The sequence below is a fragment of the Mus pahari genome, chromosome 16, assembly GCF_900095145.1.
Source record: "Mus pahari chromosome 16, PAHARI_EIJ_v1.1, whole genome shotgun sequence".
Lineage (NCBI taxonomy): Eukaryota > Metazoa > Chordata > Mammalia > Rodentia > Muridae > Mus > Mus pahari.
The window spans coordinates 48,602,846-48,629,178 of record NC_034605.1 but is presented as its reverse complement, the minus strand read 5'-3'; the positions used below and the strand labels follow the sequence as shown (position 1 = coordinate 48,629,178).

The window sequence follows — 26,333 nt, the reverse complement described above, 5'->3', positions numbered from 1 at the left end:
GGGAAACTCTTTGTCTAGTTCACATGGCTGTGTCTCGCGAGTGCCATGAGAAAGAGCAATTGGTTATAAGCAATCCGTGGGGCCTCCCAGGCTATCTGGGAAAGTCCCTGTGTATAGATGTGATAGCTGGGGCCGCATGGGCTCCAAGAGACCTGTGACATCATAGACCGAAGCAGAGCCAGGGGCGTGAGAACAGCCTTTGACTCTTAAGTGGCGCTGGCTGGTCCCGCGGAGGGATTATTGTTTTTAACCCACAGTTTATTTCCAAGGGGATAGATTTATTTCTGTAATTCAATTGAAATAAAATACCAGTAAGGTAATGAGAGTGGCCTGCTGCCCTAAGGTAAATGCTAAAGTAAACTTCGTAGTTGTTATGCTACTGAGGAGGGTTGACAGAGTAGGTGTGCCCAGAAACCTTCTGATGTAGATGTCAACAGCAGGGGCATATGTTGCATGACTCTGCCCAGGAACATGTCAACAAATATCCATTCATCTCAGAGAGGGCAACAATGGCAAAGCAAGCTTAGTGGAGCAGTGAGTTTCCTGGATTAAAGAAAGGCAGGGACAGGGATACTTGCAGGAACATGGGTGAGTCTACAAACTGCATCACCAAAAAAGCCATTCCAGCTTGGGTGACAACCCAACAGCATCACCCATGAAGCTCCCCACCCAACTTGCAGGGAGTGTGGATATACCTAGGAAGTCTCTCATCACCCAGCAGATCTGTGACATCATAGACAGAATTTGCTTACTATCTCAAAGAGGGGCCTGTGAGTTCTGTAAGTTTTGTGAGCTTCCTGAGTATCCTTGGGTTTCCTTCCTCTTTGGAGAGAGGGATATTTGAACTCAGACTGAATACCTGCACAATCGTATATTTTCTTATTCACTCTCTCCAAACCAGTGCTTTGGCAGTGCCACGTTGTCACAGGCAGAGAGTAGTCAGCACCTGTGTTTTGCAGTGAGGAGCCAGTATGTGGCAGCTGGTTAGATCATATTTACAGTTGGTGAGCAGAGAGAAATGAATGGCATTGCTCAGCTCATTCTCTTTGTTCAGGCTGGGAGCCCCTGCATATCAAACAGTGCCACCTGCATTCTAGGGGGTCTTCCCTCCTATGTCAAACCTTTCTGGAAATATCCCCCCAAATACATTCAAAGGTGTGCCCACTAGTTGATTCAAGATCCTGTCAAGTTGAAAATCAATACATAGTTCTAGAAAATGCACACACACACACACACACACACACACACACACACACACACAGAGAGAGAGAGAGGATATGGACATGAAGGCATGTTGGCCTCCACAAGATCCAAAGGCCTTTGTAGAACCAGGATTTTGACTAGACTAAACCAAGGGACCACGAAGCATAAGGCTATGGGGTAGCTCAGGACTATAGTGTTTACTGGGCATATGGAATAAGACCCTGGAATCCATCCAACATCAAAGGATGGATACATAAAAAATAGAACCCAGAGTAGATCTGGGACTGGTCCTACTTGTACCTTTACCTCATAAATCACAAGTGGTTGGTTTGTTGCATATCTGTACAGGGCTGGGGCCCTGGACCAATGCTGCATGCAGTTTATAATGGCACTTATCATAGATGGTATCCCTTTAAAAGAAATCCAGTGAGTGCTCTTACTAGCCCTAAAATTTTTATTTGGGAGAGGCCAAATGGCAGTGGCATGTGTTTGGTTTCATAGCAACATGTCTGTGCAACCAGGAAAAAAAAAAAAAAAATATATATATATATATATATTGCTTACAGCAGCCAATGATGTATCCTGAGCAGACCCAGAATTACTGTAATGCCTCCTTTATATTCCTGCCTATCTCCCTCTGCCTTTTCCTTTCCTAGGGTCTTTGATAACATGGGGCATCTGCACTTTGTCCTTGTTATCCAGCTCTGCTATTACACTTGCCCGCAGCTGGGTAAGGAGGAAGGCAATGCCTGTGATCTCGTCCTGAGCAGAACTGAGGACCTCCCAACTTTAGCACGTGAGAGCAAGTAGCTCATGTGTGCTTTGCCTCCTCTCTGTGGCAGGATACCTCTGCCATTACAGCATGGCGAGGACTGAGATTCCTGGATATTGCAGTCAGCTTCTTCTAATTGACAGGGAGGCGACAACAGGGAGCCTTATGATATCCAAGGAGCCGGAGAATTGTGGACCTCTGTGATGGGCACAGTAGCGCTCCAAAAAGAAATAATGGTACCCATTTCTCTCCTTCCAGAGGCACAAATCCTAACTGAAGTTTTATCATTGCTCTGCCCTTAGAGCTTTGGTATGTCTCCCATCTTCTCTGTCATTCACATCCATTAGACACACTCTGGTTTAAGCTGCTTTTCCCTCCAAACTCTAGAAACAACAGGATCTCATACTATATAGCCCAACCTGGCCTGAGCTTTCCTGTGTAACTGTCATAGTTGCTCTTCCCATGGCAGCACTAAAATACTCTGGCAAGAGCAACCTAAAGAAGACAGGGTTTGTTTGAGACCACAGTTCAAGATGCAATCCATTGTGGCAGTGAAGCCTGGGTGTCAAGTGCTTGAGGCAGCCAATCACATTACATCTGCAAGGGGAGAGAGAGGTCAATAGATGCAAACAGGAATGCATTATGGTGCTACGCTGCATTATGATGCTACGCAGCAGTTTTCAACCTGTGGGTCGTGCCCCCTTGGGAGCACAAAGTGCCGGTTCACAGTTTCACAAGGGTTGCATAACAGGTATCCTACGTATCAGATATTTACACTACAATTCATAACGGTAGAAAAATACAGCTATAGAGTAGCAATGAAAATAATTGTATGGTTGGAGGGGTCACCACAACATGAGGAACAGCATTAGGAAGGTTGAGAACCACTGACTTTATACAGTCCTAGATCCCCCACCCAAGGAATAGTCCTGTCCACAGTTGGGATGGATCTTCCCACATCAGTTAATATAATCAAGACAACCCCCCATATGTACATCCACAGGTCTGCCTACCAGGTGATTCTAGATTCTGTCTAGCTGACAGTACCATTGCAGAAGCACAGGTTGACTTTAAACTTGAGATGTCCCCTGTCAGCCTCCCAAAGGCTAGGATTACAGCTGGGTGCCACCACACCTAACCTCTGGAAGCATTTTCTTTTCTTTTCTTTTTTTTTTTAGAGCCAAGTCATCTGCCTGGCTGCCCGTGACCTTGGAAGACTGCTTCCAAGGTGTGCCAGGACAGAGCCTCACGGCTACTTTGTCTTCTCTTTTCTTTTCTTTTTTTTTTTTTTTTTAAAGATTTNTTTATTTATTGTATGTAAGTACACTGTAGCTGTCTTCAGACACTCCAGAAGAGGGCGTCAGATCTTGTTACGGATGGTTGTGAGCCACCATGTGGTTACTGGGATTTGAACTCAGGACCATCAGAAGAGCAGTCGGGTGCTCTTACCTACTGAGTCATCTCTCCAGCCCTGGAAGCATTTTCAAAAACTCTCTGTCATCCATTTGACACCTATCCTGCCTTTCTTCTTTTGATTAATATTTGGGGGGGGGGGGGATGGGGAGTCTGAGCATCTGTTTGGGCAGAAAGGAAGCCATTTAGTATTAGAATCAGTCATCTCCTCCACCCCCCCCCACTCCCACATACCTCCTTTCTAAGTCTCTCTTCATGCCCAGAACTAAGTGTGGGGTACCAATGCCATACTATTTGTTTCTGATGATGTCAGAGTGTCATCCTGGCCCCCAAAGATTGACATATGTGTGTAAATAGATTCAACTATTCATATATATATAGAAACACACACATATATATGTAGAAAAGACACACTTAAGAATTTCTTGGTGTATTTTTTTAATATAGCTATAAAGTCACAAATGAGGGGGTCTCTAAAACCTTCCTTTTTCCCCTCTTCCCATTGTGGATAATGACCACGAAGCCCGTGCCAAGTTTCACACTAGCACAAAGATAAACTTTTTGCCCATCCCCTCCTCCCACACTCACTGTCACAGCATTTGCCTTTGGGGCCAAACCTCTCAGTCTAGCAGGTTGCCTTTGGAGCCATTAAATCAGATATTTGAGGGGGGGTCACTAAAGTGACAGGTGTGACAGGGTAGGGTGCGGTCCCTAATATGATTTGGAGGTCTTTTGGGGAAGGAGGAGAAGATTTTTGTATGAAAACTTTTTATCTTAAAAGAGTTGAGAATTCTCTTTCCAAGTGCTGAGCCAATGGGGGTGGGAGGGAGGCAAAAGCAGAAAGCAGGTGGAAGCCAGAATTCTTTTTCTTTTTTTCAATTTTTTATTAGCTATTTTCTTCATTTACATTTCAAATGCTATCTCAAAAGTCCCCTATACCCTCTCCCTGCCCTGCTCCCCTACCTACCCACTCTCACTTCTTGGCCTTGGCGTTCCCCTGTACTGGGGCATATAAAGTCTGCAAGACCAAGGGGCCTCTCTTCCCAATGATGGCCGATTAGGCCATTTTCTGCTACATATGCAGCTAGAGACATGAGCTCAGGTGGTACTGGTTAGTTCATATTGTTGTTCCACTCATAGGGTTGCAGACCCCTTTAGCTCCTTGGGTACTTTCTCTAGCTCCTCCATTGGGAGCCCTGTGTTCCATCCAATAGATGACTATGAGCATCTACTTCTGTACTTGCCAGGCACTGGCATAGTCTCACAAGAGACAGCTATATCAGGGTCCTTTCAGCAAAATCTTGCTGGCATATGCAATACTGTCTGTGTTTGGTGGCTGATTATGGGATGGATCCCCGGGTCGGGCAATCTCTGGATGGTCCATCCTTTCATCTCAGCTCCAAACTTTGTCTCTGTAACTCCTTCCATGGGTGTTTTGTTCCCAATTCTAAGGAGGGATGACCACGCTTTGGTCTTCCTTCTTGATTTGCAAATTGTATCTTGGGAATTCTAAGTTTCTGGGCTAATATCCACTTATCAGTGAGTGCATATCAAGTGAGTTCTTTTGTGATTGGGTTACCTCACTCAGGATGATATCCTCCAGATCCATCCATTTGCCTAAGAATTTCATAAATTAATTGTCTGCTTGTGGACGTTGTACATCGTGGTGCGGAGCCTAGTGCGCACCACGATGTACAACGTCCACAAGCAGCTGCTTGATACACGTTCAACCCTCTGCCTCCCGATCAAGGCAGACCAGCCTTCCAGCTCGATCCAATCACCTGCATCCGGTCCCATAGCTCTCGAGTTTGCTGTGTTTGTTCAGGCGACTGGTTAGTCACCTCTACTCAGTGGGCACAAAAGCCTTGACAGTCTCCTTATCTCCCATACCTCAGGATTTGAAGCAGTGCCAAGTCAACAGCAGCCGGTTCATACGTGCAAAGCTCACTTCTGAATTTGAGGAGAAATTCAGGGAGAGGAGGGGAAAGAGTTGGAGGGTGGAGAGAAACTCTGAAAGTGAAAGCCAAGGTCACAGCCTCCAAGGCGCCCTAGCCTAGTTGAAGAGGCAAGGCGTGATTACAGGTAATAGGAAAGAAGTGAAAAGGAATGAAAGCTCATCGGTTGCAGAAGTGACACGAGGTATTCTTCACAGACTCACTGCCAAACGGATGACAATAGAGCAAGTGGAAGCTATTGTATTAGCCGGGGAAGGATACAGGTTTGTGTCAGAAACAGTCAATCCTAAACTCCGGGTGGCTTCACGAAATAAAGGCTCACCCCTTGCTCGCGTCGTACCACCTACGTGGTATCGCTCCTAGATGGTTGCCTCCCAGGCATACCTCCGTGGTTCTTCTGACCATCCGCAGGCTTCTTCGTGATCACAGGAAAGAGAAGAAAACTGGAAGCTTCTGGCACAGCTAAATGCTTCAGAGGTAGAGCGTGGAAGGTCTGCTCGTCGCCCACTGTGTTCTGAGCATTGAGTTTCGATTTGGAGGCAGCTCACTGTGTCCCAGTCCTGGCCTCTGGCACACAGTAGACACATAAGTGATACCTGAAAGGTTAGGATGGATGGACGTTCAGAGTGAGTTGACACTCGTTTCTGGAAGAATCATGGCAGTTGTAAAGCTTGGTCAATGGCTTGAGCACTAATAGAAATTATAAGGCTGTGATTGGTTAGTTATCGTACTGGTTCGGATAGATTTGTACTCCATAGACTCATGCATTTGAATGCTTGGCCCACAAGGAGTGACACTATTAGGAGGTGTGTCCTTGTTAAAATTAGGTGTGGCTTTGTTGAAGGAAAAGTGTCACTGTGGGGGTGGGCTTTGAAGTCCTGTGCTTAAGCTCTGCACAGGGCAGAAGAGTCAGTCTTTCCTGGATGACCAAGAGGTAGTCAGCTTCCCCAGCACCATGTCTGCCTGGACAATGCCATGCTTCCTGCCATGATGATAATGTGCTGACCCTCTGAAACTATATATAAGCCAGCCCCAATTAAATGCTGTCTTTTATAAAAGTTGCCTTGATCATGGTGTCTCTTCCCAGCAGTGGAAACCCTAACTAAGACAATTAGCCATGTGACTAGTTGACCACAAGGACACAGGAAATCAAACACAAGTTAGTTGGAAGCTAAGCTCTTTCTAAAGGACTAGCCTTCCACACTCCATACTTGGTCCCACTACTGTCTAACTAGTTCAAGGCTCAACTCCTTGTGCTATGTGGCTTCCAGTTTACATTCCTAGACTCGTGACTTCTGAGGGAGATACAAATCATCCTCGTTTCAGAAATGCAATTCAGTGAGGTTGGGTTGTCCAGAATGTCCTCATGATTCCAAAATTCACCCTACACCAAGTCCTCCATCCTTAGGGTCATCTGACACCTGCACATGAATCCTGGGGACCTGGGGGTAGACAGTGTTAAGCTCCAGCTCCTTAGCAAGAACCTTCTGGAAGAGCCCGTACTTGTGCAGAGCAATGCTTGAGTCAGCAGAGAAAAGGTAAAGTTCCCGGAGAGAAAGGAATACACTATACTGCGTGCACTGGGCCTGGAGGCTCTGCCACCCTCTCCATAGCTGCCTCTTTATAGGTCTCCATCTAGACCTTTGTAGCATCCTTCATTTATAATCAAACACACAAGCAGATACAGACCTGGGTTTAGGAGATGGCTCAGTGGGAAGTGCTTAATTTTCAAGCACAAGGAGCAGAGCTCAGATCCCCCAGGACCCATGTGAACGTCAGGTGGGCATGGTGGCCTGCCTGTAATTCTGCATTCAGAAGGCTTAGGCTGGGGATCCTTAGAGAAAACTATTGGGCTGCACTGCCTTTATCTATGAGTTCAGTCAGGAGCTCCCGCCTCAATGAATAAAGTGACCATCAATGGAGGAGAACCACTAACATCAACCTTCCCCCCTCCCAGGCACACATGTGCGTTATCCATGTGACTATGCATCCACACAGTACACAAACACACGAGAGAAAAGTGATGAACTTGATCCTTATTCCTTCAAATTCTATGTGGAGAGGAAGGAACCCTGATTATAGCTGGATAGTCAATACAAGTCAAATGACCTATGGCTTATGATTGGTGTGTGAAGTGGGGGGCAGGGGGCAGGTAAAGGGTAGTCTTGGACCCAAGTTTGTTTGTTTGTTTTTTATTTATTTCCCACATCCTGAGACTAGGAATACTTGCCTATTCACTGTTGTTTTGTGTGAGGTGGTGAGAGGGCTTTGTTCCTTCTCTCCCTCCCACTGTTTGAAGGACAGGGCAGTGGGGGAGGCCTGACTTGAGAATCACTGGTAATGGGAGACTCTTTAGCAGGTTGGTGATATAACCAGCTGTGGCTTGGGGAGCCCATGACCTTGAGATGGTGGCAAAATGAGAGACAGGGCTAGTCTGAGACGGCTGCTGCCACCCTGACAAGTTGAGGCATTGAAAACCTCTGTGGGCAATGGCATGATGCTCAGAGATGGGGAGGGACTGCAAAATGTCCCATGACCAAGACAGGATATCTGTTTGCACACATGAAATGAGGGCAAGATAGGAATGGGAGAGAGCCATACTTTTAAATCCTGCATGGCAGTCAAATTTCATAGGTCTTATTTTTGAGATTATTTTAGTAACCGTGTCACTTGTTCTAGAAGAATCCGGAAACACCGTTGGACTGAGGCAGACCTCAACCTCAATGCTTTTATTTATCTCTTCCTTCTGAACTTCCCAAGGTTTAAGATCAAACTTGTAGATGGTATATGTGTGCAGGTGTGCACATGAATGTACATGTGTGCGTGCATGTGAATGTGTGTGCAAGCATTGCATGTTTGTGTATGTGTCTACATACATGTACGTGCCTGTGCATGTAATACGTGCATCTACATCTTTGTGGAAGACCAAAAGTCTAAGCCAGTGTCTTCTCCAACTGTTCTCCATCTTGTTTTGCCGGGGATAAGATCTCTTGGCCAACCTGGAACTCACCGATTTGGCTGGACTGGGATGGCCAGCAAGCCCCAGTCATCCTTCTGTTTCCATTTCCCAAGAACTGGGGTTACAGGCACACAGTGTTTGTAATGAGGAGCCAGACGCAAGTCCTCCTGCTCACATAGCAAACTGTTCACCAGCTGGGCCGTTCCCAGCTCCTTAGTTCCAATACTCTAGGGCCTAGAGTCAGAGTTGATGCTAGCAGCACAATTGTCTGAAGTTCCAGCTCCATTCTAGAGGAGATGAGAAGGCTTGGATGTGAGTGAGACGTTAAAACCCTAGAGGTTGCACACTGGTGGGAGAGCCCTCTGTCCACCACTAGGAGGATCTGTCCTACCCTCAAGCATCTTGTCAGCTGTGACCTCCCTATGGCTCTGGGGAATGAGCCAGCAGTGTCTTGCTAGTTGGTAAAATCTTACAAAGCACAGATCTTTCCCCCTTTAGCTCCAGAAGGCATTGCACACAGCAGCCTTTTGGGTTTGACAAGTTGGAGCCTGTCTTGATCAGGGAGACAGGAGAAAGAATGGCGTTATTGGTGGGCGAGAAGAGGGAGGGATAATATAGTCTCAGTCTTCCCCCTGAAGCCGAGTAATTGTGTCGCTGTTACAGACACCTCTTTCTTGGGGCCAAGGACAGTCTGATGAGAGAGGCCAAAGGTGTGCATCGTCACAAAGGGGTGAAAGCAAATGCCTGGGTCCCCCAGGATCCTAAATTTGTGTCCCCCCAAAGTCTCTCTACCCTGAATCCAGGTGAGAGTATGAGAGAAAGACCTGGAAAGAGCTGTCGTTACACACTGCCTACCCTCCCTTTCTGGGTGGGGTATGAAAGAGGTGTCCTTAGCACATCTGGAATTGTGTTCTGAGATTTTCATCTCTTGCCCTTTAATTCCCTTGGGACTGTCATTGGCCAGACCCCCTCACCCTCACCCCAACCCCACCACATGCTTGCTCTGCCTGCTGTCATCTGTGACGACTGTTCTTCGAGCATGGCGAAGCACGCATCCTTCTTGATGCGAAAGAAGAGTGGTATTGTTGGTCATTTCAGTCCTTCCATGTATCCATAATACCACTTGACTGGGGTGTGTGTGTGTGTGTGTGTGTGTGTGTGTGTGTGTATGTGAGAGAGAGAATTCCTTTGAAACAACAAGCTGTTCAGGGGGGCCTCTGTCTTTTCCGGAGGAGTTATGTGTATATTCGAACAGACAGCCGAAACTATTTATAGATCGTTAAGCATTGTGTGGAAGGAAGAGGTGGAAGTCAGCTTTAATGTTCTCTTCCCTTCTCCCTATAGGTTCTCGCTAGTACTAGAGACATTAGGCATTTCAAATCTCGCGTGACGGCAATACCCTTTTGATGTGCTTTGCCTAGAAACGAAAGCTGAAAAAGGCTTGGGAGTAAACTTACCAAAGGATCATGGGGGTTTTAATCACTCCCCATTAGCATGAACATGAGTTTCTGTCCTGACAGATTTTTGTTGGAGGGAACATCTCCTGTTTAATAAGGATACACGAGTTACTGGGTGCTTCCTAGGTCTTCTCAATTCAGGAGCTGAAAGAGTCACGTGGGGAGGAATTCCCCATGCCCCAAATGTTTTCTTCAGCCTCAGTCCAAACTTCAAAAACCTGTTCTAAGAAGAAACCTTAGTAGGCCTTTGACTTCAACAATGAGTCCCAGCAAGGTGCTCCCCCACATCTTGGCCTGTGTAATCCTTGGTCAAAAGGAACTTGAATGTGAGAAGCCCATGTCACCACAGACACTCACAAGTCCCTAGGAGATACTGTTTGTCTGGTCCTGATCAGAGGGTGACAGGGGTTGGGGGGAGGGGGTAGTGCAGACAGAGGGCTTAATGATGCTCCCACTGCCTTTAAAGTACAGTATGTATGCTGCTTCTGCCTCTGCCTCTCACCCGGGAGGCAGGAGGAGATGGAGGACTGCTTATTGCTCTCAGCATCTCTCACTGCATCCAAATCGCTGGGCTGAGCTCTTTGCAAAACTAGACCAGACAGACGGCCAGGTACCCACGACTCAGCCCAATTCTGTTTCTTTTTGATTTTTGATGGATCGGAAGAATAAGCAGCTTGCATTCCACAGTCTTCAAAGCAAATCTCCTAAGTGTGTAGAACTTGAAAACACCTGTCCTGTATTTGTTCTTCCTTTAGGATTTGAAAATGGGGAATGCCGCCATTACCTTGGGAGTGCAGATTTCCCAGAAGGGCAGGCGCAGGAAGCAGCACAAGGACTTTGCTTTTAATTTGAAGTGCATTGCTCTCTCTGAAGGGTAGCCTAAGAGGCATCTGCTCTCACATCCATTTCTGTGATTATAGTTAATCCTAGGGCTCCGAGTCATGGGAGCAAATGGCGTGCCTTCTGGCCTAGTTACTTACCCTTAGACATGGTGTTTTATGAGGAAGCAAGGATTTGGCTTTGAAGATCCCCACAGTGAGGCTAAGATGGGGCATTCAGCTTGGCACCTGCCTACCTAAGGGTGTCCTACCTCATTATTAACCCCACCCCACTCCCCCGGAAGACGGCGAAGATTAAGAGGTTGGGTAAGGGGAAATATGTGGGCAGGGTGGGATCAGAGCCTTGCCATTGTCTGCTTAGGTGCAAAGAGCTACCTGGCAAGTTACCTGGTTGCTAAGGCAACCACTAAAGGAGTGTTGTGACTTCGAACTGAGCATCATCTCTGTACTGATTCTCCTCTGACCTAAATCCTGTTCTTAGTTCTTTCCAGCATGGAGTTTATTTCTCCTGCTTCCTGAAAGGAATATCCTCCCTGAAGGGAAGGTCAGTCTATTTGGATGTAGGAGAGTACTACCAGACTATCTAGAGGAGGTTGAGAAAGCTTCAATTCTGTTGTTTCTAGCTTGATGCTAAGGGAGGAAGGCTAGTAAAAGCTGTAGACATCTGGGTGGTCAGAACTGAGTATGCTGAAGGAATTGTTCCATGTCAACCCCAGGTCTGCGTATACCATAGTGCAAGGATTCTTCCTGAAATGTCTATGGTATTAAAGCATAAAGGAGCTTGTTTATGTTCTAGTGTGAGTCCCCAGCCTATGAGACGCTAAGAACGTGAGGCGGTTGCCCTTTCCACTCACATGCATGGTGTCAGTGTCTTCTACTTTTGAATTAACAGAGGTCAAGACCATTTTATTCACAAATTAATGTCATCTAGCGGCCAGCTGTCTGTGGCGCCCTCTGAGGACTTTTGAACTTCTCCATATTTGCCTGTAATTATGCAGCCGCTTTACAGTAGAGCGCGTCGCCTATTGTGCCCACTTTACTAGCTCAGCCTGTGACGTGTTTGTTGTGTATGGATCAGGGCTTCAGAAGAAGCACTGGGACCTCTGTAAACAATATGGGGGAGGGGGTACAAGTTTGTTACCCCAGCACTCTGGAGGCAGAGACAGGGGGTGTCCCTGGAGCTCAATAGCTGGCCAGCTTGACTTGCTTGGTAAGCTCCAGGCTACTAAGAGAATCTTTCAAAAGCACAAGGTGTACTCGGGAGGCAGAGGCAGGTGGACCTCAGTGAACTTGAAGCCAGCCTGGTCTTTGAAGCAATTTCAGAACATCCAGGGCTCTGTTACACAGAGAAACTCTTTCTTGAAAAACAAACAAAAAAAAAAAGGGGGGGGGATGGGGCTAAAGAGATGGCCCAGCAATTAAGAGTACGAACTTTCCTTGCAGAAGACCTTGCGCCATCCTTGGGCAGTTGACAACTACCTGTATCTCCAGGCATCCGATACCCTCTCTGGTCTCCACAGATGCTTGTATTCACATGCATATACTTTTCCTCACACACACGCACATGCACACGCACACACACACACACACACACACACACACACTAAATAATCAGTGTTATACTTAAGCTATTTAATTATATATACAAGCTTGAAACCATGTGTATTCCTTTTAGAAAGATCTAGTTGCTTTACTTTCAAAGGAAGCAATTTAATCCGTGACCTTTATCTATAAAACCAGAATTGTTTTCATCCTTTGAATCTCTCTGAGGGTCATCCAAACCACATTCCAGAATTGTTGGAAGTGCATTGCACGTTGAGCCTGCATTTGATGCTATTCAGAGAATTTTTCTCACAAGCTGCGAGTGTCCGTTCCTTTTATTTATTTATGATATGTGTTACTGTTGCACAGCTAGTGTGAGCATGCATTTCAGAGACATGATCTGTAAGGAGGCCAGGCACTCCAGAGCATTAAGCTAAGTTGTATCACTAAGAATTTTTTCACCCTGCCTACACTGAGCATATTTTCATGCACCATGCAACTCAACCACTGACTTAGTTGCTTTTGAAAGCCATCTTTAAAAATACCATTTTATTTATAGTGACATCTAGTACTTGTGACTGTGAAAGTCATACTCTCAAAAATAATTACTAGGCAAACGTATTTTCTTAAAGGAAAATAAGCACCGCCGTTGGGTGACTTTAAAAAAAATATATGTGAGCCCTAATGGAGATGGTTTCAAGGTGATATACTTCCCATAAACTGTGATATGCTGGGCAAAGCAGAATGCTTGAGAGAACAAGAAATCACAGGATAATCTTTACAAGATCTTCAAACATTAAGGAGATGTAGGCTTTTATAATGGTTGCCTGTGGGAAATGAAAACCTTGTGTTTACCTTATCTTTGATTTGGGTGTCTATTAGCAAATGAACTTGTCTTGGGAGAAAAATATAAATGACTGCCTCTGTGCAGTAAAGCCAGGCTACATGATAACAGTAATGAGCTGATTCTCCTTGGGTGTCTGAGAACTGGGTAAAAGGATGTGTGAGGGGTTCTTTTCCCCTCTAACATGATGTTAAAAGCTTTGAGTCCCAGTCAGACTCACTGAACCACAGTTGTCGTCGTCGGAGTCTCCACAGAAACAAATGGGGATAACGCCCGTTTGACATCTCTGACCTGGGAACCCCAAGGCGATTTACCAACATGAATTGATCGGTTCTCCTAACACTTCAGAAAATGATGCTATTGTCTTTGAACAGCGCATCACATAAATGGAGTCTGGGTATTCCAGGGAATTCAAATGTCTTGACTATGGTTAAATGCGGGGTGAAGAGATGGGTTAAAGCACAGATAATTTTTTTTTCCTGAAGTACCATGTGGTGGCTGGATCTGCCCAAGGATGCCTTCTTTTCTGGGAACTAAAAAGCTGGCAGGTAAGAGGACTTCTCAGCTTTGCTATGCAAGCGTATTACATAGGATCCCACTAGAGGAAAATAATTAGATTATCTCCCCCATGTGAGTTTTCTTTAAAATGCTTCATTTGGGTGTGCAATAGGACAATGAGCTTGAAATAATGCCACCTGCTTTGGTGTCACCGGGGCGAGGAGTCACAGGTTCCTACTAGCAGATCAATCCTGGGATGCTGTTCTAGGAATAGTTCATGGGGGGGGGGGGACTTCCAATGAGTGATTTCCCATCCCTGTGTAGCTCAGCTTCTGGGGAAGTGCATGCCAAGATTCTCTACAAGTTCCCTGCTGAAGCCAAAATGCACTTGGCCTGAGCCTTCTCCTGTATGAACGGAAGCTGGTTGGAGGGGAAAGGGTCATTGCGAAGAGAGTTGTGTCTTGTGGGAGGAAATGGGACCGTGACATTCATTGTACCATAGTTCATCATTTCTGGGGAGATGTGGATACAGATGTTTTCACAAATCATTTGGTCTGGCATGTGAAGCAATATAAATATCACTTTCATATTTTAAAGACAGAAGGGGTTGAGAAGAGGACACAGCTAAGAATAGCTTGCCTTTAAGCACAAGGACCTGAGTTTGATCCCTGGGACTGGTGTGAACAGGAACTAGGTATTGTGATAAACACTTAGAACCCCAGCACCAGAGAGGCAAAGGTCAGTTGATTCCTAATTCTCACGGGCTAGACAGCCAGGCCCACTTGGCAAGTTCTGGGCTATAGAGAGACCCTATCTTGGAAAATCAAGTTGATTGGTACCAGAAGAGCAACACCCAAATTTCCCTTTGGCCTCCAAACTTAAACACACACGCACACATGTGTGCACACACACGCACACACACTCACGCGCACACACATACTTGACCATATATGAATCCACACATACCCAAGATAGATGGGGCTGGCATGTATATCACTCCATAGTAGAGTGCTTACTGAGCATGCATAAGGTACTGATTCAATCCCCATTACTGAAAAATAATAAATAAATAAAATGTATTATTACTAATAGTAAACCATCATGTGTATGTTCTCAATAACCTTATTGCAGCAGCCCTAAATGTCTTGTTTGCACATGATTTCCTTAAGCATACTGTTGAGTAGGAACCTCCTAAGCATAACCATGAGTCACTCCCAACCCAGTATTTCAGGAAATTAATACTGTAGAAATTATCAGCTAGAGTGATTTTTTTTTCAGGACAAATACCACTTTTTCGGAAAGCCCAGCTTGTGTTATTAATATGTGAATCCCCCTCCTTCTATCACAAGTAGCTATCTCACGGCCGCATTTACCATTCTCTCTTACTGGGCTGCCAGGCTTCTTAACCTCCTAAATAATGCCTATTAAGCACTAACTACTTAAAGCTTGGATTAACAACCTGACATAGTAGCCAAGTCTGCAAACACAGTGTCAAGGCTCTCTGCCAGAAGCCCCCACCCACGGGTACATTTTCATCTGAAAAAAGTGTGGTGTATATGGCTGTCTCGTTAGTTCAGGTGTGTCAGTAAGACGAGACTTTGGGCTACAGACACAGTGCTTGTTGCCAGTAAGGGCTTACGGGATTTTATCCTGTGTGTGAGTAGCTGAGGGGCACAAGTTTATTTAGATTTATTTACTTGTCTATCTTATTTGAGATGAGGTCTCATGTAGCCAAGGCTAGATTTGAGTCCCCTCAGTAACAGAGGACAATCTTGAATTTCTGACCATTTTGCCTTTACCTCCAAGTCTTGGGAGGACAATCATAAGCCAACATCCCTGTTTTGCTATGTGTGTGTGTGTGTGTGTATGTGTGTGTGTGTGTGTGTGTGTGTGTGTATGTATTGTGGTGGTGGTGGCAGCGGTGGCAGTGTCAGCGGTTGTTTGTTGTTGTTGTTGCTGTTGTTATTCTGGTACACAGTGATGGAGATCAAACTAGGATACATGCTAGGCAAACATTCTATCGACTGAACTACAACCTCAGCACCAGAACTTTCAATGGAGTCTGGCTAAATTTGGCCCCCTTTTCAGTGGTCTAGGCTTATAGAGGGTGTCACTTGCTGGTATGAATTAGGGCATGATTGTTTCATTTGGAAAACAGAAGCAGAACTTACATTACAGAACTTGAAGCAGGACCATTGGACACAGAAGGAGGTAGGCTCTCCTGGTCTATAGGATGCAACCAGCCACTTCCCCAATAGAATCTTCATCAGCTCTTTGTCTCTGAGGGCTCCTGGGCTTCAGAATCGCAGCAGTTCCGTGTTGGCCCAAGAATAGTGTCATGAATAGCCTGGGTTGCTTTTTACCACTATGAACATGGATAAGGGTAGTGGGGAAATGTGGGGGACAGTTTGTATTACACCCGGATCTGGCGTCCAGGCCATCTGCTTCCTTCCACCTCTGCCTTGCCTTTCTCCAGAACAATTTATGGGCCCTTTCACTTCCTTTGCCTTCTTTGCTTTAAGTTTGTCTACGTCGTGTAAGATTAAAGACTCAAACATCATGAACAAACTTAAGCACTGTTTGCAAGCTTCCTTGGTTTCTAGGGCTACCAACTCTGATGAGATACACTGAGAGTTTAATGATTAGTTGTCTACCATGGGGGTGGGTTACTACTGTTCTTTTATATATGTGTTGTATATAAAACGAATCATAGTTTCCACAGTGCTAAAATGAGCAAAACATGTGGCCTCATACGTAAGCTATATGTGTAGCCTAAAGAGCTGTTGTGTGCCTTTTCCTGGGGAAACATGAACAAATGAATGTGTGTCTAACCACTCTAGATGGGGCATTGGTGAGCAAACCAAAGATACACTTCCACCTGAGTCTAGCTTGTTGAAGCAGCAAGCCCACTGGGGTTGCTCACAGGACAGGAGTGACTCCCATACATCCCAGCATAGGTAACTACTCTTCAGGATGAAGTCACTTCACTCCCCCACATGATCCACAAACAGCTTCAGCAAGGAGTCTCCCCCCACTCATGATGGTTGGCTGTCATCTGACTCCATGGAGGAGACTTCTAAGTTTCCCCAAGTCCTTGTGAGCTTCCGCATCTCACTCCAGGAGGGAACCGTTTGTTTGTTTGGTAGGAAACAGATGCATTCCAGTCAGGCTAATTCACACAGGTTTTGCTACTTAAAAGGCAATGCTTTCTGGGAAAGCCCGGGAAATCCCAGGGGTCAAGGCTGACTTCTGGGGATCCACAGGACCAGGAATCAGTGCGGGCTTTAGAAAAGTAACACAGAAAACTCACTCCGAGTAACCCAAACTGGTGGCCTACAGCTAAGCAAGTAGACAAGATTGACCAACCCTCATTTCCATCACAGTCAACACATTTCTCAAGAAAGCATGTCCAAAACAGGGGTGAAAGATACAATATACACACCAGGTGGGAACAGGAGGGAAGCCATCTGGTCACCCCTGCCACTGACTCTAAGCTGCTTACTAGGAGCAGCTTTTTAGATGTATGTATGTATGTATGTATGTATGTATGTATGATGTATGTATGTATGTTCAAGAATTGGAGCTTTGCCAGATGAAGAGTTCTGGTTTAAATAACTATAATGGTTGTATACAAATACTGTGAATCCACTGAGGGCCACTGAGCTGCACACTTAAGATGGTGATGACGGAGCTGGGGAGGGATGGCTCAGTTCATACAGTTCTTGTCACACAAGCAGGAGGACCTGAGTTTGATCCCCAGCACCTACTGAAAAAGCCAGGCACAGTGGCATCCATGTGTAATCTCAGTGCCGGGGAGGCAGAGTTGGGCTTGCAGGCATAGCCAAAACAGCAAACCCAGGTCTCAGTGAGCCCTGCCTTGAAAACTAAGGTGGGTGCACACATCTATACACACATGCACCCACACGTGAAAATGTAAAGGACTGAAAAATAAGAAAGTAAGTTTGGCGTGTGTGAGCATGCGTGTGCATATCTGTATATTCATAGACATTCATAGATATCCTGAAGGTTAGCTGAAAATACCTTTTTGTGTCTTCTTATCTACATACATCTTCTAGTTGACTACTTTTATTCATCTGTTTGTTTGTTTGTTAATGCATATTAATAATTATGGAGGCCAAAATTAAACCTTGGCTATCATTTTTCAGGAGTTAGCCACCTTGTTTTTCTGACAGACTCTCTCATTGCCTAAAGCTTCCCAAGTAGATTAGTCTGGCTGGCCAATGAGCTCCCAAGGGTCCATCCACCTTGTTTCTGCCTCCCTAGCAGAGGTATTCAAATCATGCGCTGCTACATCTGGCTTACATGACATAAGTTCTGGGGATTGAACTCAGCTCCTTTTGCTTGTAAGATGAACATTTTATCCATTGAGGTTAGTTTGGGTAAAAGCCACATGAACGAGAATGACTGCCCAGAAAAACAGGCTGAATTTAAATCTGCATCCTATGGAATTTAGCCAGTGTCCAGCCATACAGGATTGTGGGATATCTTGGCCTTTTTTTTTTTTTTTTTTTTTTTTTTTTTTTTTTTTTAGTAGAAGAGAGACAGGAAGTCAGGAAGTCTCAATTGCTGAGGGAGAGCATGTTGCAAAGTCTGGGCCTGTGCTGCAAATGGTCACTTCTCCATGGTTCCCTGAGGATCATCAATCTGGGGGAACATCAAACTTGGGGTCTTCTGAAATAAAGAATCAAGTCATAGAGGAGACTGTCGCCATGTGAGAGGACTGGGCACCCTATGAGGGGACTGAGTACCGTGTGAGAGGACTGGGCACCCTATGAGGGGACTGAGTACCGTGTGAGAGGACTTTGCACTAGTTAAGGCATGTGGAGTCAGCATGGTGGCCTGGCAGATTCAAGTGTTTGCCAAGTGCAGGCTGTGGTCTAATTTTCATCCCTGGAGCTCACGGTGGAAGAAGAGAGCTGACCTTCTCCTCCCCCTACCCCACCAAAATACCCTTTCTTACCTGTGCCATATTACATGTGCTACAATACTCACATAACATACACGACAATAAATAAAATACAGTATAAGAAGAAATGTGGAGTGCACATAGGTGCAGTGTAGACCATTCCCCCTAAGGGCCTAATGGTGTCTCATTGTCCCCAGCATCTCCCAAGGTTGACATCTGAAGTACCTGGGGTATTGAATGAGGCCGTGAGGAGACAGCAGTTTAGACAGAACCAACAGCCACAATTTTACTTCCCTGTGTATTAGATGTCTACAAAGGCTTTTGTTTAGTGGCAGGTTCTGGATTAAAAGAACATACATTTGAAAGTCCCTTCTGTTGACCATAAAGGTTCATTCCCAATTATTACGGTAGGGGACAATCAAAGGCATGTTTTAGAAGTCAACCCCCCTGGAATGGGAAGCTGGCTCAGTTGGTATGTGCTTGTCACACAAGCATGGGGGGCCTAAGTTTGGATTCCCTAGCACTCAAGGAAGAAGCCAGGCATGGAGATCCATGAACCTATAATCCTAGCACTGGGGAGGGGGAGGCAAGGGGAGCCCTAGAGCCTGCTGGCCACACAGTCTACCTAATGGCTGAGCTCCATGTTCTGTGAGAGACTGTCTCAAAAGCTAAAGTGGAGAGAAATAGAGGGAGACATTTGACGTTGACCCCTGGCCTCTTCATGCATGCACACACATGTAAACATGCATGTGCCCTCTCTCACACACACACAACCAGTGAGTCTATGGGTCAGTGGTCTATGCTCAAAGCAAGGATTACATTTTCTCTTACAATACTTTGCGTGATGTCTTCAAAGAAATATGTGGTTGCATTATAGGAATATGACTTATGGGTATTTAGGAAAAATCATCGAAAGGGTTAATTTCAATATTATATTGCCTTATAACTCAAAAAGAAGTAGATATATAAACTATATAATTTCTCTCAATCTTTTTTTTTTCTTACTTAAAACTGGGCTAAACTAACTGCTTTCTGGCTTTCTTGTCCATTTACGAGACATCAGGATTTATTAGGTGCCGTCTTGGGCTTGGCTGACAACTCCAAGTCTACATGCAGGACTGAAACTTTGTGGAAAATAACAGCTAATTGTACTTTTTCAATGTTTTAGATGATATTCCGGGTGAGTTTTGTTTCTATGTGGCCTGTAGCCAGAACCCTACTGTTTTTCAATTTGTTTAAGTGTAACAGCTTAGACAGCATATGCACATGTTCTGCTGAAGATAAAGGATATGACTATTTTTAGCCTATTACAAAGAAAACCACATTTTTTCTCTTAAATGTCTTGATATAAAGTAATTTGAACATGATTTTCTGTACAAATCATGTTCAGGAGATTGGCTGTCAAGTGTGGTTTTTTTTTTTTTTTTTTTTTTTAAGTAGCATTCTTGAGGAACCAAGACTTTGCAGAGTTAGAGACATTCTGAGAGACGGTTAAAGATGTCAGTTTTTAAGCAGCACTTTAAGAAGTAGTTAACTTAAAAGTACAGCAATTGCAAGCCCAGTGAGAACGGCTTTGAAGAGGAAAGCCTTGATACACTGGGAGAAAAGTTGACAGATCCACTATAGTTGGGAGACAAACAGATACAGCTCCCACGGGTGACAACCTTCTTCCTTCAACCAACTTCTGATACCAGCCTAAGCGAAGCTCCAGCAACACTCCCCCTACTCCTGCCCCCACCCCACTCCTTGCTGGCTGCTAAGGCTGATGCACAGAAATCTATCCATTTGCCTTATTTGGTGAGTCAAGACAACAGGCAGTCACATCCCTCTGCTCCTTCATCACCACGCCCCTTCCCACCATGCCCTCCACCTATCACACCTCTCCACCCCATCACACCCCTCTATTCTACACTTGAAGGAAGATGGACCTCTGAAAGGATGGAGATGTAATCATCCCTCAGCTTAGGGTGGTCGGTGTGTGTGTGTGTGTGTGTGTGTGTGTGTGTGTGTGTACAAGCATGCACATCTACACATTTGATGCCTTTCACCCGTTTGAAAGAAGAGAAACAAATGACTCCTTCCCAGTGTCTGACGCCACTTTTGATGTGTTTGGCAAATATTGGATAAAGGTTTGGTAATATGCCTCTTACTTTGGAAAGCAAGACGCGACAAGGTGGAAGTTGTACCTTCTTCTATTCTAGAACCTAGGCCTTTAAGGAGTGGGGCTTCTGGCTTTATATCCATCAGTCTTGCCACTTCTCATTAATTACACTTCATAATGACACGTAGGCATTGGGGTGATTTATAAATAAGTGCAGTGATGGCTTCCTTGATGTTTGCTATTTTTATACCATGATAAGATATTTCATGACCCGCTGTCCCAGTATTATCATATATCAGAAAGAGTTCTCCCTCTCTCTGAAGTCCCTGCCTTGGTTATGTTATCCTGAATCTGGATATCCCTTGAAGCCCAGTGCTAGATATAAGTAGTTCCATTCATCCCTGTGATAATAAGAGGAAATGGTAAACACTCTACCAGCGGCTACCTCCTGCTAAGCTGGACTGTCCTCGGTTGTGGGCATTAACTGTATTTGTAGCATTTGTCCATTTACAATGGGTTTCTCAGGGTGTAGCATGATTGTAAGCAAAGGAATGTCTTCATACTTCCCAGCCCCCTTCCACAGAGTGGATGCTGGGTGGGTGATGTTGATGTGACTGTTGTTTTTGTCATGGACCTTGGTGTCGAACTGTCTGAGCACACCGGGGAAGGATTGTTCGTGGGTCCGTGGCATGCCACGTTCAGGTTACTCCCGCCTCTCAATTTCCTCATCTGTTATATGAAGACTGTAATCTTGCTTTCACAGGGTTTGGGGGCGAGCTGAACGAGAGAGAGCTAATACGTTCACTTCAGGTTTTGTGAGTTTTCAAAAGCAATGAAGGTGTCTCTGGCTGCAGACAGTGTTCAACAAAGATGGTGTCTCTGTCTATGCGGTATTCAGAGGCAGAAAAGGGGGCTTTACCTTTGAGAGAAAATAGCAAGCTCTGGCAGCTGACTTCTCTGTCTCTCTGTACGGTAGAACCCCTACCCAGAGCTCTTTCAAAATCCTGTAACTTGGGCGGAACCATTGTCTCAACGTATACAACATGCTGCCAGGCTTGGACACGGATGCTTCGGGAGTGTGCAAGAAACCTGGAGCATGCCACCTCACACTTTGTTTTGGTTTTTGTTTGTTTGTTTTTCCTGAAAGTTGAGACTTAGGTATCAAGCAAAGTTTATTTTATTTCTCTTTTATATACATGATGTTGTGTGAATGGGATCATTGAGTGTTAATGAGCAACTATGAATGGAAGAGGACACGCAAGTTTCAAGACATCCGGAGACAAGGGGGGGGAGGGGAAGGGAGGGGAGGGGCGAAGGGAGCACGGAGGTTCACTGAAGGGAGAAGCACGGGATCAAGGGAACTTAAGGACTAGGAAACAAAGCAAGTTGAAAATCCTTGTTGGTTTTGGAAACTGGTTCTTGTAAACAGACCACCCACATGCTGGTTGGCTCCTCTGAAAGCCCGTGACTGGAGGGTCATGGTTCCCAAGGATGGACTAGAGCTTAAAAACGAGAGATAATGAAAATATATTCACCGTATGCTAAAGAGAGGCACTCTACATCCAGACATGAGTTAAAGGTAATTTTCTATTTATATGTGTGTATAAACACATCATGTTTATATGTGTATGTATACACACATAACACATACAAAGTTTTTCTCAAGACTCAGGGTGACCGTCACTCTCAGAACTGTTCTTAGTCTCCTCAACAAATGGAACTGAGCCGCTTTGAAACGACACATGGTGTACACATGCGGACAGTAATATGCAAAATGTTTAAAGTAGACCAATAATTTAAATGTAAGGACTCAGACTGCAAAGGTTCAGAGAAGGGAGCACAGAGATAATTTATGAACTTGGATGTGGCACGAGAGTCTTAGGATGCTTTGCATAAGAAACTAAAGTAAAAATATAGAAAAATTATTTAAATTCAAATGACATAGTTGAAAGAATATTGCACAGACCAGAAGAAAATACATGCGAAGCATGTTCTTGATAAAAGTCAAGTTTGTAGAACACATGGAAAATTCCTGCAACTCCAGAATTAATCATCATCATCATCATCATCTGATTTAAAAATGGACAAAAACCTCCAACAAACCATTTTTTTTGAAGTGGATACACCTTTGCTCCAGAATTCCACAAAAAGCCACTGAGTGTCATTGACATTTGGGACGTGCAAATTAAAACTAGTTCTACACTCAGTAGGGTGGTGACAGGAAGGAGGAGGAGGAGGAGGGGGAAGGGAAAGAAGGAGAAGAAGAAGGAGAAGGAAAAGAAGAAGAAATAAGAAGTAAGAAGCAGAGATGTGGACAAAGTGAAATCTTAAGTCTTCTATTCTTTTTTCTCTCTCTCCCTTCCTTTCTCCCTTTTATCCTTCCTTTCTTTCTTTCTTTCTTTCTTTCTTTCTTTCTTTCTTTCTTTCTTTCTTCCTTCCTTCCTTCCTTCCTTCCTTCCTTCCTTCCTTCCTTCCNTTTCTTTCTTTCTTTCTTTCTTTCTTTCTTTCTTTCTTTCTTCCTTCCTTCCTTCCTTCCTTCCTTCCTTCCTTCCTTCCTTCCTTTTTTCTCTCTTTTCTTTTCTTTGTTTTTGTTTGTTAGTATCTCATATAGTACAGTTCAGCTTTGAACTTGCAAAGTAGCTGAAGATGGCCTTGAACTTCTGATCCTCTTACCTCCACCTATCAAGTGCTAATAACAGGCATGTGCCACTCCACTCAATTTCCATGGTGCTGCAGCTTGAATTCAGGGCCTTGTGCATGCTATTAGGACAAGCACACTATTGAGCTAACATCCTTAGTATCCCCCAACCTTCAACCATGACATTAAATTCAATGTCATAGGGTAAAAGTTTTGAAGTCCCTCATATAGCTAAATATATCATTGCTGTGAGACCCAGGAGGTCCACTCCTAAGTCTTATGCCTTCAAAGAATTGAAAACAGGTGTCAAACAAGTGTGTTTGAATGTTCATAAGTATCAAAAGTAGAAATGACGTAATTGTCTACCACTGATGAAGTATGTCAAAATAGTAAAAATGATAGAATATTATTCAGCCAAAACCAAAGTGAAATACTGTTACATAATGCAGGATAGATGAGCCTTGAAATACTTGTAAGAGAAAGATGACAGTCACGGGGCAGTTCTCACATGTGCGTACATTCACATGCGTGTGCACGCGCGCGCGCGCGCGCACGCACNCACACACACACACACACTGCCAGTCACCATTGGCCACATAGTACATGCATTTAACACAGCTTTTCAGAGAAACAAAACCAATAGAATGTGTCTGTATTCCGAAAGGGCATTCACTAATTGGCTTACAGGATAGAGACTCAGTCCAACAAGGCCCATCTGCATACCAGAGAGACCGCAAAGCCAGGGGCTGTCCAGTCAACACAGATGAACATCTCAGCCCTATCCTGGTAAGGAAGGCCTGCAGATTCCCAGGCCATCTCTGGTCTTCAGTCCATGTTGGAGGTCAGGTGAAGCAGGAGTTGGATGGCAGCAAACAGTGCTAGCAGCAACCATCAGTAGACACACTCAGTAGACACACTCAACCCAGCAAGAACCGGGCAGTCCCAACTTTGTCTTGTGCCTCTTTCTGTTTCTGTCACTCCTTGGGAGTTGCCACACCCTCTGAGGAAGCATTAAGCTTCACAGAAAGTACTAGAAGTACTTTTCATTGGTTTTGGGTATCACAAAATTATCAAGATGAATCCCTGCAGCGTGTGATCCTGTGCGTGTCTAACTACCACAGGCTGCTCTGTAGACCAGAGAGCTGCTTCAGCATTGCCAGTGTCTGAGAAGAGCGGGAACAGAGAAGGGCTGTGTCATGGACCTGGGGATTTCATGGGGGCAAGACCAAAGTCTTGGTGGGAGCTAGACAATGGTGATGGTTGCAGGACATTGTAAATGCACGAAAAAAAAAAAAAAAACTGAATCATATACTTTAAAAATGGTTGAAATGACCAATTTTATGTGAATGAACTTGACCTGTTTTACCAGTTATTTGTCTTGTAACTATGACAAAAATACCTTGATGAAATCGACTTAAGGAAGGACAGTTTATTTGGTCTTACAGCTCCATCATGGTGGAGACATCTTAGTGGGTGGAAATTGAGGCAGCTGGTCACATTGGGCCCACCATCAGGAAGCAGAGAGAGATGAGGGCTGGTGTTCTGTTTGAGTTGTCCTTTGTGTCTGAACCCCTAGCCCGTGGGATCAAGCTGTCCACGTTCAGGCTGCATCGTCCCTCCTACCTCAGTTAGCATAGTCTGTATAATCTCAGAGGCTTCCATGATATAGCTAATCCTTCCGGGGTACGCCCAGAGCTTTGTGTTCTGGGTGAGCCCCAATACTGTCGAGTTGACAGTCAATATTAACCACACCTCCATCATGTGCCCATTAAAAAGGAGATAGCTTTTACTCCTCCAGTAATGCTGCTAGCGTGAACATGTCGGTTACCTAACTGGCCAGCCTTTGTAATTCCATCTTCCTCCTCCACTCTTTCTCTTCTAAGGTCAGATTTGCAGATCTTCACACTCGAAGGACCCCTTGCATTCATCGCTTTGTACAGCCACCTAGGACACTCCATGCTCGTCGACTTGGGTGCCTCCTGCTGTCTGGTTATTGGAATTAGACTTTGGGTGTCCCGTGTGGTGTTTGTACCAGGCTGGCTCACACCTATCAGATGGTAATTCTCAGGCACAAATGCAGGAGCTGACACGTGACTTCTTAGCAGACCCACAAGATTCCTGTTAACTGTATACCATGAGAAAGTCACAAGTACCGAGTGTAGATGAATGTGAAAAGGCTTTAGGTGGCTACCATTGGGACTTCGGTGCTTTGGGTCTCAGTTCTGGTTCTGAGCATCTCGAAGGTTCAGGATCTCTGAGCCCACGGCCATGTAGAGCAGAAGAAAACTGTACTAAACATTCTCTTCATTTTCTTTCTCTCTCTCTTTCTCTTTTTCTGCTGGGGTCAGCAGGAATGGAAATCTCTCTTTTTTTTCTTTTTAGATCAGTCTTATTATGATTATGATTATGCTGAAAGACCCGCAGGAGAGAGAGAGATGCTGCAATCGGAATTAAAAATAGCATCTTCTGTCCTCCCACACACACACTTGAGTGCTTGGGATGTCTTTTCTACGTGCACACTTTCTGCCTGGCTGCATAAAAGGAGCTGTCATTTCGTTTCCATAACGAAGCCATTCCCGGGAGAATTCCATTGTTTTAGCAATAGAATTTTTGTAAAAGGCCTCTTATTTTGCCTGAAAAAGGGTAACAAAAATGAACTTTTTGAGAGCTCACTCGACAAAACAATTAGGGAGAGAGATTGTCTCCTTTCTTGATACGGGAAGCGTTGTAAGCGAGAGAATCCCCCGAGTCTTATGCTAGGATAAACTCTTAAGCAAGGGAGATGAAGGCAGAGGGAGAACCTGTGTTAGTCACTTTCAAGGTACAAACAGGGCAATGCTCCTGCCTGAGAAAGCGTTCTGGAAACATCTGGTGGTAAACAGATGTCGATGGTTTGAAAGGGTTTTAAATCCTTACGTCTGTTACATTAGTTTCTTTCGCTTTTATTTATTTATTATTTTTTATTTATTTATTTATCTATTTTTAAGACAGGGTATTGTATAGCTTAGGCTGCTCTCAATTTGAGCAAGGAGCCAATGGCCTTGAACTCCTGGCCTCATGGCTTCACCTCCTCAGTGATGCTACCATTGACAACTGTACCACCATGCTCCACTTTCAAAGGAAACTGAGAGCCCTGTAGAATTCTCATTAGGTAAAATAAAAATTCCTTGGGATTTTTTTTTTTT

At 44.8% G+C, this 26,333-nt stretch overlaps 1 protein-coding gene across 11 annotated transcripts in view; it reads left to right on the top strand.

Annotated features, from left to right (window-relative positions):
• Positions 1-26,333, top strand: part of Atxn1 (ataxin 1) — a 413,636-nt gene that overhangs the window by 226,506 nt on the left and 160,797 nt on the right. The window lies entirely within an intron of this gene.